General features: G+C 35.3%; 3 non-coding genes and 1 pseudogene across 3 annotated transcripts in view; all 4 read left to right on the forward strand.

The window, feature by feature from the left end:
- Window positions 1-3,553, forward strand: part of LOC119558953 — a 3,971-nt gene extending 418 nt beyond the window's left edge. Inside the window, exon 1 of the ribosomal RNA XR_005220542.1 lies at window positions 1-3,553. This exon is cut by the window's left edge and continues 418 nt beyond it. This is a non-coding gene — a ribosomal RNA (large subunit ribosomal RNA).
- A 4,775-nt stretch (window positions 3,554-8,328) lies between these two features.
- Window positions 8,329-10,324, forward strand: LOC119558951. Its single transcript, XR_005220540.1, has one exon. It is a non-coding gene; the product is annotated as a small subunit ribosomal RNA (ribosomal RNA).
- Window positions 10,325-10,982: 658 nt separating this feature from the next.
- Window positions 10,983-11,161, forward strand: LOC119558957. The gene has a single exon (XR_005220545.1). It is a non-coding gene; the product is annotated as a 5.8S ribosomal RNA (ribosomal RNA).
- A 424-nt stretch (window positions 11,162-11,585) lies between these two features.
- On the forward strand, window positions 11,586-14,324 carry LOC119558956 (annotated as a pseudogene).
- The last annotated feature ends 507 nt before the right edge of the window (window positions 14,325-14,831 follow it).

The raw sequence follows: 14,831 nt of genomic DNA on the forward strand, positions 1-14,831 counted from the left end.
AACTGCTTAGAGGTTAAGCCCGATGAACCTGAATATCCGTTATGGAAAATTCATCATTAAAATTGTAATATTTAAACAATATTATGATAATAGTGTGCATTTTTTCCATATAAGGACATTGTAATCTATTAGCATACAAAATTTATCATAAAATATAACTTATAGTTTATTCAAATTAATTTGCTTGCATTTTAACACAGAATAAATGTTATTAATTTGATAAAGTGCTGATAGATTTATATGAATACAGTGCGTTAATTTTTCGGAATTATATAATGGCATAATTATCATTGATTTTTGTGTTTATTATATGCACTTGTATGATTAACAATGCGAAAGATTCAGGATACCTTCGGGACCCGTCTTGAAACACGGACCAAGGAGTCTAACATATGTGCAAGTTATTGGGATATAAACCTAATAGCGTAATTAACTTGACTAATAATGGGATTAGTTTTTTAACTATTTATAGCTAATTAACACAATCCCGGGGCGTTCTATATAGTTATGTATAATGATATTTATATTATTTATGCCTCTAACTGGAACGTACCTTGAGCATATATGCTGTGACCCGAAAGATGGTGAACTATACTTGATCAGGTTGAAGTCAGGGGAAACCCTGATGGAAGACCGAAACAGTTCTGACGTGCAAATCGATTGTCAGAATTGAGTATAGGGGCGAAAGACCAATCGAACCATCTAGTAGCTGGTTCCTTCCGAAGTTTCCCTCAGGATAGCTGGTGCATTTTAATGTTATATAAAATAATCTTATCTGGTAAAGCGAATGATTAGAGGCCTTAGGGTCGAAACGATCTTAACCTATTCTCAAACTTTAAATGGGTAAGAACCTTAACTTTCTTGATATGAAGTTCAAGGTTATGATATAATGTGCCCAGTGGGCCACTTTTGGTAAGCAGAACTGGCGCTGTGGGATGAACCAAACGTAATGTTACGGTGCCCAAATTAACAACTCATGCAGATACCATGAAAGGCGTTGGTTGCTTAAAACAGCAGGACGGTGATCATGGAAGTCGAAATCCGCTAAGGAGTGTGTAACAACTCACCTGCCGAAGCAACTAGCCCTTAAAATGGATGGCGCTTAAGTTGTATACCTATACATTACCGCTAAAGTAGATGATTTATATTACTTGTGATATAAATTTTGAAACTTTAGTGAGTAGGAAGGTACAATGGTATGCGTAGAAGTGTTTGGCGTAAGCCTGCATGGAGCTGCCATTGGTACAGATCTTGGTGGTAGTAGCAAATAATCGAATGAGACCTTGGAGGACTGAAGTGGAGAAGGGTTTCGTGTGAACAGTGGTTGATCACGAGTTAGTCGGTCCTAAGTTCAAGGCGAAAGCCGAAAATTTTCAAGTAAAACACAAATGCCATACAAATATAATTATATTATATAAATCAAGCTAATTAATATACTTGAATAATTTTGAACGAAAGGGAATACGGTTCCAATTCCGTAACCTGTTGAGTATCCGTTTGTTATTAAATATGGGCCTCGTGCTCATCCTGGCAACAGGAACGACCATAAAGAAGCCGTCGAGAGATATCGGAAGAGTTTTCTTTTCTGTTTTATAGCCGTACTACCATGGAAGTCTTTCGCAGAGAGATATGGTAGATGGGCTAGAAGAGCATGACATATACTGTTGTGTCGATATTTTCTCCTCGGACCTTGAAAATTTATGGTGGGGACACGCAAACTTCTCAACAGGCCGTACCAATATCCGCAGCTGGTCTCCAAGGTGAAGAGTCTCTAGTCGATAGAATAATGTAGGTAAGGGAAGTCGGCAAATTAGATCCGTAACTTCGGGATAAGGATTGGCTCTGAAGATTGAGATAGTCGGGCTTGATTGGGAAACAATAACATGGTTTATGTGCTCGTTCTGGGTAAATAGAGTGTCTGGCATTTATGTTGGTCACTTGTTCCCCGGATAGTTTAGTTACGTAGCCAATTGTGGAACTTTCTTGCTAAAATTTTTAAGAATACTAATTGGGTTAAACCAATTAGTTCTTATTAATTATAACGATTATCAATTAACAATCAATTCAGAACTGGCACGGACTTGGGGAATCCGACTGTCTAATTAAAACAAAGCATTGTGATGGCCCTAGCGGGTGTTGACACAATGTGATTTCTGCCCAGTGCTCTGAATGTCAAAGTGAAGAAATTCAAGTAAGCGCGGGTCAACGGCGGGAGTAACTATGACTCTCTTAAGGTAGCCAAATGCCTCGTCATCTAATTAGTGACGCGCATGAATGGATTAACGAGATTCCTACTGTCCCTATCTACTATCTAGCGAAACCACAGCCAAGGGAACGGGCTTGGAATAATTAGCGGGGAAAGAAGACCCTTTTGAGCTTGACTCTAATCTGGCAGTGTAAGGAGACATAAGAGGTGTAGAATAAGTGGGAGATATTAGACTTCGGTTTGGTATCGCCAATGAAATACCACTACTCTTATTGTTTCCTTACTTACTTGATTAAATGGAACGTGTATCATTTCCTAGCCATTATACGGATATATTTATTATATCTTATGGTATTGGGTTTTGATGCAAGCTTCTTGATCAAAGTATCACGAGTTTGTTATATAATCGCAAACAAATTCTTTAATAAAACGGTGCATTTATGTATTTTTGATTTGAAAATTTGGTATAACTCCAATTACTCAGGTATGATCCAATTCAAGGACATTGCCAGGTAGGGAGTTTGACTGGGGCGGTACATCTCTCAAATAATAACGGAGGTGTCCCAAGGCCAGCTCAGTGCGGACAGAAACCACACATAGAGCAAAAGGGCAAATGCTGACTTGATCTCGGTGTTCAGTACACACAGGGACAGCAAAAGCTCGGCCTATCGATCCTTTTGGTTTAAAGAGTTTTTAACAAGAGGTGTCAGAAAAGTTACCATAGGGATAACTGGCTTGTGGCGGCCAAGCGTTCATAGCGACGTCGCTTTTTGATCCTTCGATGTCGGCTCTTCCTATCATTGTGAAGCAAAATTCACCAAGCGTTGGATTGTTCACCCATGCAAGGGAACGTGAGCTGGGTTTAGACCGTCGTGAGACAGGTTAGTTTTACCCTACTAATGACAAAACGTTGTTGCGACAGCATTCCTGCGTAGTACGAGAGGAACCGCAGGTACGGACCAATGGCACAATACTTGTTCGAGCGAACAGTGGTATGACGCTACGTCCGTTGGATTATGCCTGAACGCCTCTAAGGTCGTATCCGTGCTGGACTGCAATGATAAATAAGGGGCAATTTGCATTGTATGGCTTCTAAACCATTTAAAGTTTATAATTTACTTTATAAACGACAATGGATGTGATGCCAATGTAATTTGTAACATAGTAAATTGGGAGGATCTTTGATCACCTGATGCCGCGCTAGTTACATATAAAAGCATTATTTAATACAATGACAAAGCCTAGAATCAATTGTAAACGACTTTTGTAACAGGCAAGGTGTTGTAAGTGGTTGAGCAGCTGCCATACTGCGATCCACTGAAGCTTATCCTTTGCTTGATGATTCGATAATAAAGATGTTGCAAGCGGGCATAATCATTATGCTTGCTTGCAGCATCGCACGCCACTTTGTTTGTGGTGTGTAAGGTAGGGAAGAAGAAATATAAAAGACCTAAATTGGAAACATCAATATATAAGTAAATATTGAACAAACAAAATGTATCGTCATCTTATTAGTGACGCGATGATAAAGTGGCAAACATATTCCATGTATAAATATTCCTATGGTATTAAAATTCAAGTAAAGAGGACATATATAAAAGTTTGTATATATGGTTCATTCAATGGTAGCAGCGGTTGGTTGGTTGGTGTCTGCTCCTCTTATTGTTCAAAACTTATGTTATGGTAGCAAGTCTATATCGTCATATTATTAGTGACGCGAAAAAGTAGTGGCAAAACATATTCCATGTATAAATAAATATTCCTATGGTATTGAAATTCAAGTAAAGAGGCCATTCAAGTAAAGAGGACTTATATAAATATAAGTATATATAATGGTAGCAGCGCGGTTGGTTGGTTGGTGTGTCTGCTCCTCTTATTGTTCAAAACTTATGTTATGGTAGCAAGACTGTATCGTCATATTATTAGTGACGCGAAAAAGTAGTGGCAAAACATATTCCATGTATAAATATTCCTATGGTATTGAAATTCAACTAAAGAGGACATATAAAATTACTATCAATGGTAGCAGTGGTTGGTTGGTTGGTGGTTGGTTGGCGGCTGCTCCTATTATTGTTCAAGACTTATGTTATGGTAGCAAGTCTGTATCGTCATATTAATTATTAGTGACGCGAAAAAGTAGTGGAAATCATATTCCATGTATAAATAGATTCCTATGGTAATGAAATTTTCAAGTAAAGAGAGGACCATTCAAGTAAGAGGACATATAAAAAGTAAGTATATGTTCCTCCAATGGTAGCAGTGGTTGGTTGGTTGGCGGCTGATCCTCTTATTGTTCAAAACTTATTTTATCAATATGAGTTTGGCAATACAATAAAGAAGACCAATCTAATCCATATAAAACTAAATGTATTATATGGATATGCTTAGGAAACCCATATATTCATAAAAAAAAATTATGTATAGAAAATTATACATATATCTTTTATATAAATGAATCGTATGGATATCGCCTTATGGTAGGTATAATAACTTTTTAAGGCATAATAATGTATAATATAGAAAATATACATTGAAATATAAATGCATTTTTATAGATATGGCGGCATATAAGTGCCATATACACAAGAATAAATAATAGAATTTACCAATATATAATTAAAATGAGATATATAAACCTAGTGAGGGGCTGCACTAGTATATGAATCGTATGGATATGGCTTATAGGTATAATACCTATAAGGCATAATAATGTATAATATAATAAATATAAATTAAGATATGAATGAATTATATAATATGGCATAGAAATGCCATATATACATATAAGAATAAATGGTAGAATTTACCCATATATCACTGAAACACGATATATAAACCTAATGATAGCTGGCACTAGTACTGTAAACATGCACGCAATAGTGCGTGGGGTAAAAAACTACTATAGGGAGGTGGTCGTTGGCGGGCCCCTCCTCGTATTGGTCAAAACTTATGTTATGCATATGAATTTGTCAATACTATATAGAACGCCAAGCATATCCATATAAACTATGGATATGCATAGAAATCCATACAAAAGTAAAAAAAAATTATGTATAGAAAAATATACATATATTTATATAAGTGAATCGTATGGATATGGCTTATAGGTATAATACCTATAAGGCATAATAATGTATAACAAGTAAATATACATTGAAATGTGAATGCATTGTATGGATATGGCATATAAATGCCATATATATAGAAATAAATTGTATATCAATGATATAACAATTATAAACCTAGTGAGGGGCGGCACTAGTGAATGAATCGTATGGATATGGCTTATAGGTATAATACCTATAAGGCATAATAATGTATAATATAATAAATATACATTAAGATATGAATGGATTGTATAAATATGGCATAGAAATGCCATATACATAAGAATAAATGGTAGAATTTACCCATATATCACTGAAACACGATATATAAACCTAGTGATAGCTGGCACTAGTACTGTAAACAGGCACGCAATAGTGCGTGGGGTAAAAAACTACTATAGGGAGGTGGTCGTTGGCGGGCCCCTCCTCGTATTGGTCAAAACTTATGTTATGCATATGAATTTGTCAATACTATATAGAACGCCAAGCATATCCATATAAACTATGGATATGCATAGAAATCCATACAAAAGTAAAAAAAAAATTATGTATAGAAAAATATACATATATTTATATAAGTGAATCGTATGGATATGGCTTATAGGTATAATACCTATAAGGCATAATAATGTATAACAAGTAAATATACATTGAAATGTGAATGCATTGTATGGATATGGCATATAAATGCCATATATATAGAAATAAATTGTATATCAATGATATAACAATTATAAACCTAGTGAGGGGCGGCACTAGTGAATGAATCGTATGGATATGGCTTATAGGTATAATACCTATAAGGCATAATAATGTATAATATAATAAATATACATTAAGATATGAATGGATTGTATAAATATGGCATAGAAATGCCATATACATAAGAATAAATGGTAGAATTTACCCATATATCACTGAAACACGATATATAAACCTAGTGATAGCTGGCACTAGTACTGTAAACAGGCACGCAATAGTGCGTGGGGTAAAAAACTACTATAGGGAGGTGGTCGTTGGCGGGCCCCTCCTCGTATTGGTCAAAACTTATGTTATGCATATGAATTTGTCAATACTATATAGAACGCCAAGCATATCCATATAAACTATGGATATGCATAGAAAACCATACAAAAGTAAAAAAAAAATTATGTATAGAAAAATATACATATATTTATATAAGTGAATCGTATGGATATGGCTTATAGGTATAATACCTATAAGGCATAATAATGTATAACAAGTAAATATACATTGAAATGTGAATGCATTGTATGGATATGGCATATAAATGCCATATATATAGAAATAAATTGTATATCAATGATATAACAATTATAAACCTAGTGAGGGGCGGCACTAGTGAATGAATCGTATGGATATGGCTTATAGGTATAATACCTATAAGGCATAATAATGTATAATATAATAAATATACATTAAGATATGAATGGATTGTATAAATATGGCATAGAAATGCCATATACATAAGAATAAATGGTAGAATTTACCCATATATCACTGAAACACGATATATAAACCTAGTGATAGCTGGCACTAGTACTGTAAACAGGCACGCAATAGTGCGTGGGGTAAAAAACTACTATAGGGAGGTGGTCGTTGGCGGGCCCCTCCTCGTATTGGTCAAAACTTATGTTATGCGTAAACATATGATTTTGTCAATACTATAAAGAAAACTTGTTTTGTACATACAAAACTAAATGAATTATATGGATATTGAAAAATAAATGGCATTATATCCATATAATGAAAATATACTTGTATTCTCTTATTATAAGAGAGAATACCGTATAGTTGGTTGGCAAAGACAATTGAAAATACCCGAATTGCAGATGATGGGTTCAAAAACTACTATAGGGTGGTGTAGCAAATAATATGAAGATGATATATCCATATAATGGATATACACTAGTATTCTCTTATTATAATAGAGAATACCATATAAATGGTTGGCAAAGACAATTGAAAATACCCGAATTGAAGTTGACGGGTTCAAAAACTATTATAGGGTGATGTAGCAAATAAAATAATGAAGATATATCCATATAATGGAATTATATGTGTATTCTCTTATTATATGAGAGAGTACCAAACGGTTGATTGGCAAAGACAATTGAAAATACCCGAATTAAAGATATTGGGTCCAAAAACTACTATAGGATGGTCAATGGGCCGGCCATCTACTATTGACGTGACAAAATACTGTCTGTCGGTAGAGAAGATATTAATCCGTCAAATTTGTTTCTTTATTCATTTATGAATATGAGACTTGGCTCCACGGTTAATATTTTAAGCCCAAAGATAATAATGTTGAAACAAAGGCCAAGGTTTCTATTATACATAGAATAACAAATTGTTTCCGAACTTTATCGTTAATCCAAATAAATAATTACAATTGAGGCAGGCTAATAATGATATATATTTTGTATTGATAATCTTGATATATATGTATATTGGTCTGCCATTATCACATACTGAGTTATGTGATAATTCCCTGCGGGGATAAATTAAAAGAGGTGTCCCTATATTAAAAGAAAATAATATATATATATATTATTTTTTCTAACGTACATATCATATATGCGCTCGGTTTTATATTATATATTACCAAAGAGTCTTATATGAATATATACAGATAAATTTTAAATTTATCATCAAAATACAAATGATTTAATTCAATATTTTATATTGGTTAAACAAAAATTGTACATGTGTGGATACAATAATGACGTATGTCGAACAAAAAAGATATTTTAGAATGAAATATGCAAATATAAAGAAAATTATTACGTATTACGAAAAAAAATATTGTGTTTTTAACATCAATAATTAAAAAACTTGTTATTATTAGTGGCGGAACAAGTATATATTGTGAAAACAACAAACGTATACGAATGCTATATAAAAATGGCCGTATTCGATAGAAAACAATCTATAAAATTTATATTGCTAATTTCTATTCAAAAATATGAATGAAATATGAATAAAAACATTATTCTGGTTGATCCTGCCAGTAGTTATATGCTTGTCTCAAAGATTAAGCCATGCATGTCTAAGTACACACGAATTAAAAGTGAAACCGCAAAAGGCTCATTATATCAGTTATGGTTCCTTAGATCGTTAACAGTTACTTGGATAACTGTGGTAATTCTAGAGCTAATACATGCAATTAAAACATGAACCTTATGGGACATGTGCTTTTATTAGGCTAAAACCAAGCGATCGCAAGATCGTTATATTGGTTGAACTCTAGATAACATGCAGATCGTATGGTCTTGTACCGACGACAGATCTTTCAAATGTCTGCCCTATCAACTTTTGATGGTAGTATCTAGGACTACCATGGTTGCAACGGGTAACGGGGAATCAGGGTTCGATTCCGGAGAGGGAGCCTGAGAAACGGCTACCACATCTAAGGAAGGCAGCAGGCGCGTAAATTACCCACTCCCAGCTCGGGGAGGTAGTGACGAAAAATAACAATACAGGACTCATATCCGAGGCCCTGTAATTGGAATGAGTACACTTTAAATCCTTTAACAAGGACCAATTGGAGGGCAAGTCTGGTGCCAGCAGCCGCGGTAATTCCAGCTCCAATAGCGTATATTAAAGTTGTTGCGGTTAAAACGTTCGTAGTTGAACTTGTGCTTCATACGGGTAGTACAACTTACAATTGTGGTTAGTACTATACCTTTATGTATGTAAGCGTATTACCGGTGGAGTTCTTACATGTGCTTAGATACTTGTATTTTTTCATATGTTCCTCCTATTTAAAAACCTGCATTAGTGCTCTTAAACGAGTGTTATTGTGGGCCGGTACAATTACTTTGAACAAATTAGAGTGCTTAAAGCAGGCTTCAAATGCCTGAATATTCTGTGCATGGGATAATGAAATAAGACCTCTGTTCTGCTTTCATTGGTTTTCAGATCAAGAGGTAATGATTAATAGAAGCAGTTTGGGGGCATTAGTATTACGACGCGAGAGGTGAAATTCTTGGACCGTCGTAAGACTAACTTAAGCGAAAGCATTTGCCAAAGATGTTTTCATTAATCAAGAACGAAAGTTAGAGGTTCGAAGGCGATCAGATACCGGCCCTAGTTCTAACCATAAACGATGCCAGCTAGCAATTGGGTGTAGCTACTTTTATGGCTCTCTCAGTCGCTTCCCGGGAAACCAAAGCTTTTGGGCTCCGGGGGAAGTATGGTTGCAAAGCTGAAACTTAAAGGAATTGACGGAAGGGCACCACCAGGAGTGGAGCCTGCGGCTTAATTTGACTCAACACGGGAAAACTTACCAGGTCCGAACATAAGTGTGTAAGACAGATTGATAGCTCTTTCTCGAATCTATGGGTGGTGGTGCATGGCCGTTCTTAGTTCGTGGAGTGATTTGTCTGGTTAATTCCGATAACGAACGAGACTCAAATATATTAATAGATATCTTCAGGATTATGGTGTTGAAGCTTATATAGCCTTCATTCATGGTGGCAGTAAAATGTTTATTGTGTTTGAATGTGGTTTATATAAGTGGAGCCGTACCTGTTGGTTTGTCCCATTATAAGGACACTAGCTTCTTAAATGGACAAATTGCGTCTAGCAATAATGAGATTGAGCAATAACAGGTCTGTGATGCCTTAGATGTCCTGGGCTGCACGCGCGCTACAATGAAAGTATCAACGTGTATTTCCTAGACCGAGAGGTCCGGGTAAACCGCTGAACCACTTTCATGCTTGGGATTGTGAACTGAAACTGTTCACATGAACTTGGAATTCCCAGTAAGTGTGAGTCATTAACTCGCATTGATTACGTCCCTGCCCTTTGTACACACCGCCCGTCGCTACTACCGATTGAATTATTTAGTGAGGTCTCCGGACGTGATCACTGTGACGCCTTGTGTGTTACGGTTGTTTCGCAAAAAGTTGACCGAACTTGATTATTTAGAGGAAGTAAAAGTCGTAACAAGGTTTCCGTAGGTGAACCTGCGGAAGGATCATTATTGTTTAATATCCTTACCGTTAATAAAAAAATTTGTTTTATTATAATAATATAATATATTATAGTAATACAAATAAAATATAAATTGCCAAAAATATGATCTTTTATAGATCAAATATAAAATTTCGAACAAGCAAATCGAAATAATAATTGTAATAATAAATATATTATTGCATTAAATAAGAGATAAATAAATAAGCAAAAGCAAACAAATAACAAATTCGAACAAGCAAATCGAAATTATTAAATTTATTTAATATTATTATTATATTGTATATTAAATGCAATTAATTAATAAAACACTGTGTGTATATGGACCATAATATACACGCGTTGCGATATGTATTGTTCATCTCAGTTATGCGCATACATTGGATAATGCAACAACCTAAAATGTACAATGTTGTACCTGATTATTACAGGTTAATGTTTTATATAAATTTCAATATATATCGCTAAAAAAAAGTATTAATACCGTAAATGCCATTTAAAAAATACTTGATATATTATTGGTTATATGAAACTAAGACATTTCGCAGCATTCGTTTTAGGTATAAAAATCAATTTATTGAAGGAATTGATATATGCCAGTAAAATGGTGTATTTTTAATTTCTTTCAATAAAAACATATATGACAAAATTACCAAACCAATATATAAAACTCTAAGCGGTGGATCACTCGGCTCATGGGTCGATGAAGAACGCAGCAAACTGTGCGTCATCGTGTGAACTGCAGGACACATGAACATCGACATTTTGAACGCATATCGCAGTCCATGCTGTTATGTACTTTAATTAATTTTATAGTGCTGCTTGGACTACATATGGTTGAGGGTTGTAAGACTATGCTAATTAAGTTGTTTATATAAATTTTATAATGAAATTTTATAAGCATATGGTATATTATTGGATAATAATAATTTAATTATTATATTATTCATAATATTAACAAATATATGAAAAACATTATCTCACATTAGTAAATAATTTGAATGTGAAAAACGAAGAGAAATATTTTCTTTTTCAATCAAATAATACTGAGAAATGTCTAGCATAAAAAATTTATCTAGAATTGTCTCTTATTAAAGATTAGTAAATAGAAAGCCGTTGACAATATTATTATTCTTCGTTGATTCGTTAGACCAAACAAATGCCATACAAATATATAAAATATATAACGAATTTAATAAAATGTTTTATCATTATATATAAAGAATTAATTGCAAAAAAAGTTATACACAACCTCAACTCATATGGGACTACCCCCTGAATTTAAGCATATTAATTAGGGGAGGAAAAGAAACTAACCAGGATTTTCTTAGTAGCGGCGAGCGAAAAGAAATCAGTTCAGCACTAAGTCACTTTGTCTATATGGCAAATGTGAGATGCAGTGTATGGAGCGTCAATATTCTAGTATGAGAAATTAACGATTTAAGTCCTTCTTAAATGAGGCCATTTACCCATAGAGGGTGCCAGGCCCGTATAACGTTAATGATTACTAGATGATGTTTCCAAAGAGTCGTGTTGCTTGATAGTGCAGCACTAAGTGGGTGGTAAACTCCATCTAAAACTAAATATAACCATGAGACCGATAGTAAACAAGTACCGTGAGGGAAAGTTGAAAAGAACTCTGAATAGAGAGTTAAACAGTACGTGAAACTGCTTAGAGGTTAAGCCCGATGAACCTGAATATCCGTTATGGAAAATTCATCATTAAAATTGTAATATTTAAACAATATTATGATAATAGTGTGCATTTTTTCCATATAAGGACATTGTAATCTATTAGCATACAAAATTTATCATAAAATATAACTTATAGTTTATTCAAATTAATTTGCTTGCATTTTAACACAGAATAAATGTTATTAATTTGATAAAGTGCTGATAGATTTATATGAATACAGTGCGTTAATTTTTCGGAATTATATAATGGCATAATTATCATTGATTTTTGTGTTTATTATATGCACTTGTATGATTAACAATGCGAAAGATTCAGGATACCTTCGGGACCCGTCTTGAAACACGGACCAAGGAGTCTAACATATGTGCAAGTTATTGGGATATAAACCTAATAGCGTAATTAACTTGACTAATAATGGGATTAGTTTTTTAACTATTTATAGCTAATTAACACAATCCCGGGGCGTTCTATATAGTTATGTATAATGATATTTATATTATTTATGCCTCTAACTGGAACGTACCTTGAGCATATATGCTGTGACCCGAAAGATGGTGAACTATACTTGATCAGGTTGAAGTCAGGGGAAACCCTGATGGAAGACCGAAACAGTTCTGACGTGCAAATCGATTGTCAGAATTGAGTATAGGGGCGAAAGACCAATCGAACCATCTAGTAGCTGGTTCCTTCCGAAGTTTCCCTCAGGATAGCTGGTGCATTTTAATGTTATATAAAATAATCTTATCTGGTAAAGCGAATGATTAGAGGCCTTAGGGTCGAAACGATCTTAACCTATTCTCAAACTTTAAATGGGTAAGAACCTTAACTTTCTTGATATGAAGTTCAAGGTTATGATATAATGTGCCCAGTGGGCCACTTTTGGTAAGCAGAACTGGCGCTGTGGGATGAACCAAACGTAATGTTACGGTGCCCAAATTAACAACTCATGCAGATACCATGAAAGGCGTTGGTTGCTTAAAACAGCAGGACGGTGATCATGGAAGTCGAAATCCGCTAAGGAGTGTGTAACAACTCACCTGCCGAAGCAACTAGCCCTTAAAATGGATGGCGCTTAAGTTGTATACCTATACATTACCGCTAAAGTAGATGATTTATATTACTTGTGATATAAATTTTGAAACTTTAGTGAGTAGGAAGGTACAATGGTATGCGTAGAAGTGTTTGGCGTAAGCCTGCATGGAGCTGCCATTGGTACAGATCTTGGTGGTAGTAGCAAATAATCGAATGAGACCTTGGAGGACTGAAGTGGAGAAGGGTTTCGTGTGAACAGTGGTTGATCACGAGTTAGTCGGTCCTAAGTTCAAGGCGAAAGCCGAAAATTTTCAAGTAAAACACAAATGCCATACAAATATAATTATATTATATAAATCAAGCTAATTAATATACTTGAATAATTTTGAACGAAAGGGAATACGGTTCCAATTCCGTAACCTGTTGAGTATCCGTTTGTTATTAAATATGGGCCTCGTGCTCATCCTGGCAACAGGAACGACCATAAAGAAGCCGTCGAGAGATATCGGAAGAGTTTTCTTTTCTGTTTTATAGCCGTACTACCATGGAAGTCTTTCGCAGAGAGATATGGTAGATGGGCTAGAAGAGCATGACATATACTGTTGTGTCGATATTTTCTCCTCGGACCTTGAAAATTTATGGTGGGGACACGCAAACTTCTCAACAGGCCGTACCAATATCCGCAGCTGGTCTCCAAGGTGAAGAGTCTCTAGTCGATAGAATAATGTAGGTAAGGGAAGTCGGCAAATTAGATCCGTAACTTCGGGATAAGGATTGGCTCTGAAGATTGAGATAGTCGGGCTTGATTGGGAAACAATAACATGGTTTATGTGCTCGTTCTGGGTAAATAGAGTGTCTGGCATTTATGTTGGTCACTTGTTCCCCGGATAGTTTAGTTACGTAGCCAATTGTGGAACTTTCTTGCTAAAATTTTTAAGAATACTAATTGGGTTAAACCAATTAGTTCTTATTAATTATAACGATTATCAATTAACAATCAATTCAGAACTGGCACGGACTTGGGGAATCCGACTGTCTAATTAAAACAAAGCATTGTGATGGCCCTAGCGGGTGTTGACACAATGTGATTTCTGCCCAGTGCTCTGAATGTCAAAGTGAAGAAATTCAAGTAAGCGCGGGTCAACGGCGGGAGTAACTATGACTCTCTTAAGGTAGCCAAATGCCTCGTCATCTAATTAGTGACGCGCATGAATGGATTAACGAGATTCCTACTGTCCCTATCTACTATCTAGCGAAACCACAGCCAAGGGAACGGGCTTGGAATAATTAGCGGGGAAAGAAGACCCTTTTGAGCTTGACTCTAATCTGGCAGTGTAAGGAGACATAAGTTAATGTTAAGCAGCTTGCTTTACTGTTTAACAGCCAATTTGAGCGGCGAATATATTTCCCATAGGGCTGGTTACCCTATGGGAAATCTTACATATTGGAACTACAGAAAGTAATATAAATAGGCCTCGGATACTAGTGGAAAATTCGTTGACGACTCGACCCCCTGTGGATCTTTTCCCAGGGGATGCCCAATATGAACCAAGTGCAGAAGCTACTCCAGTCGGAGTGCCATGTACAATATGTGACCGGTCCTTTACAAGCAAAAGAGGACTTGGTGTTCACATGAGATCTCAACACCCAGACGAACTTGATGATATTCGTCGACGTGTTGATATCAAGGCAAGATGGTGTGAGGAAGAGAAGATGATGATGGCGAGAAAGGAGGTTGAGCTCACGGCAAATGGTGTAAGACACATAAATAAGCAACTAGCGGTATTTT

Source organism: Drosophila subpulchrella, unplaced genomic scaffold (assembly GCF_014743375.2).
Source record: "Drosophila subpulchrella strain 33 F10 #4 breed RU33 unplaced genomic scaffold, RU_Dsub_v1.1 Primary Assembly Seq151, whole genome shotgun sequence".
Taxonomy (NCBI): Eukaryota; Metazoa; Arthropoda; class Insecta; order Diptera; family Drosophilidae; genus Drosophila; species Drosophila subpulchrella.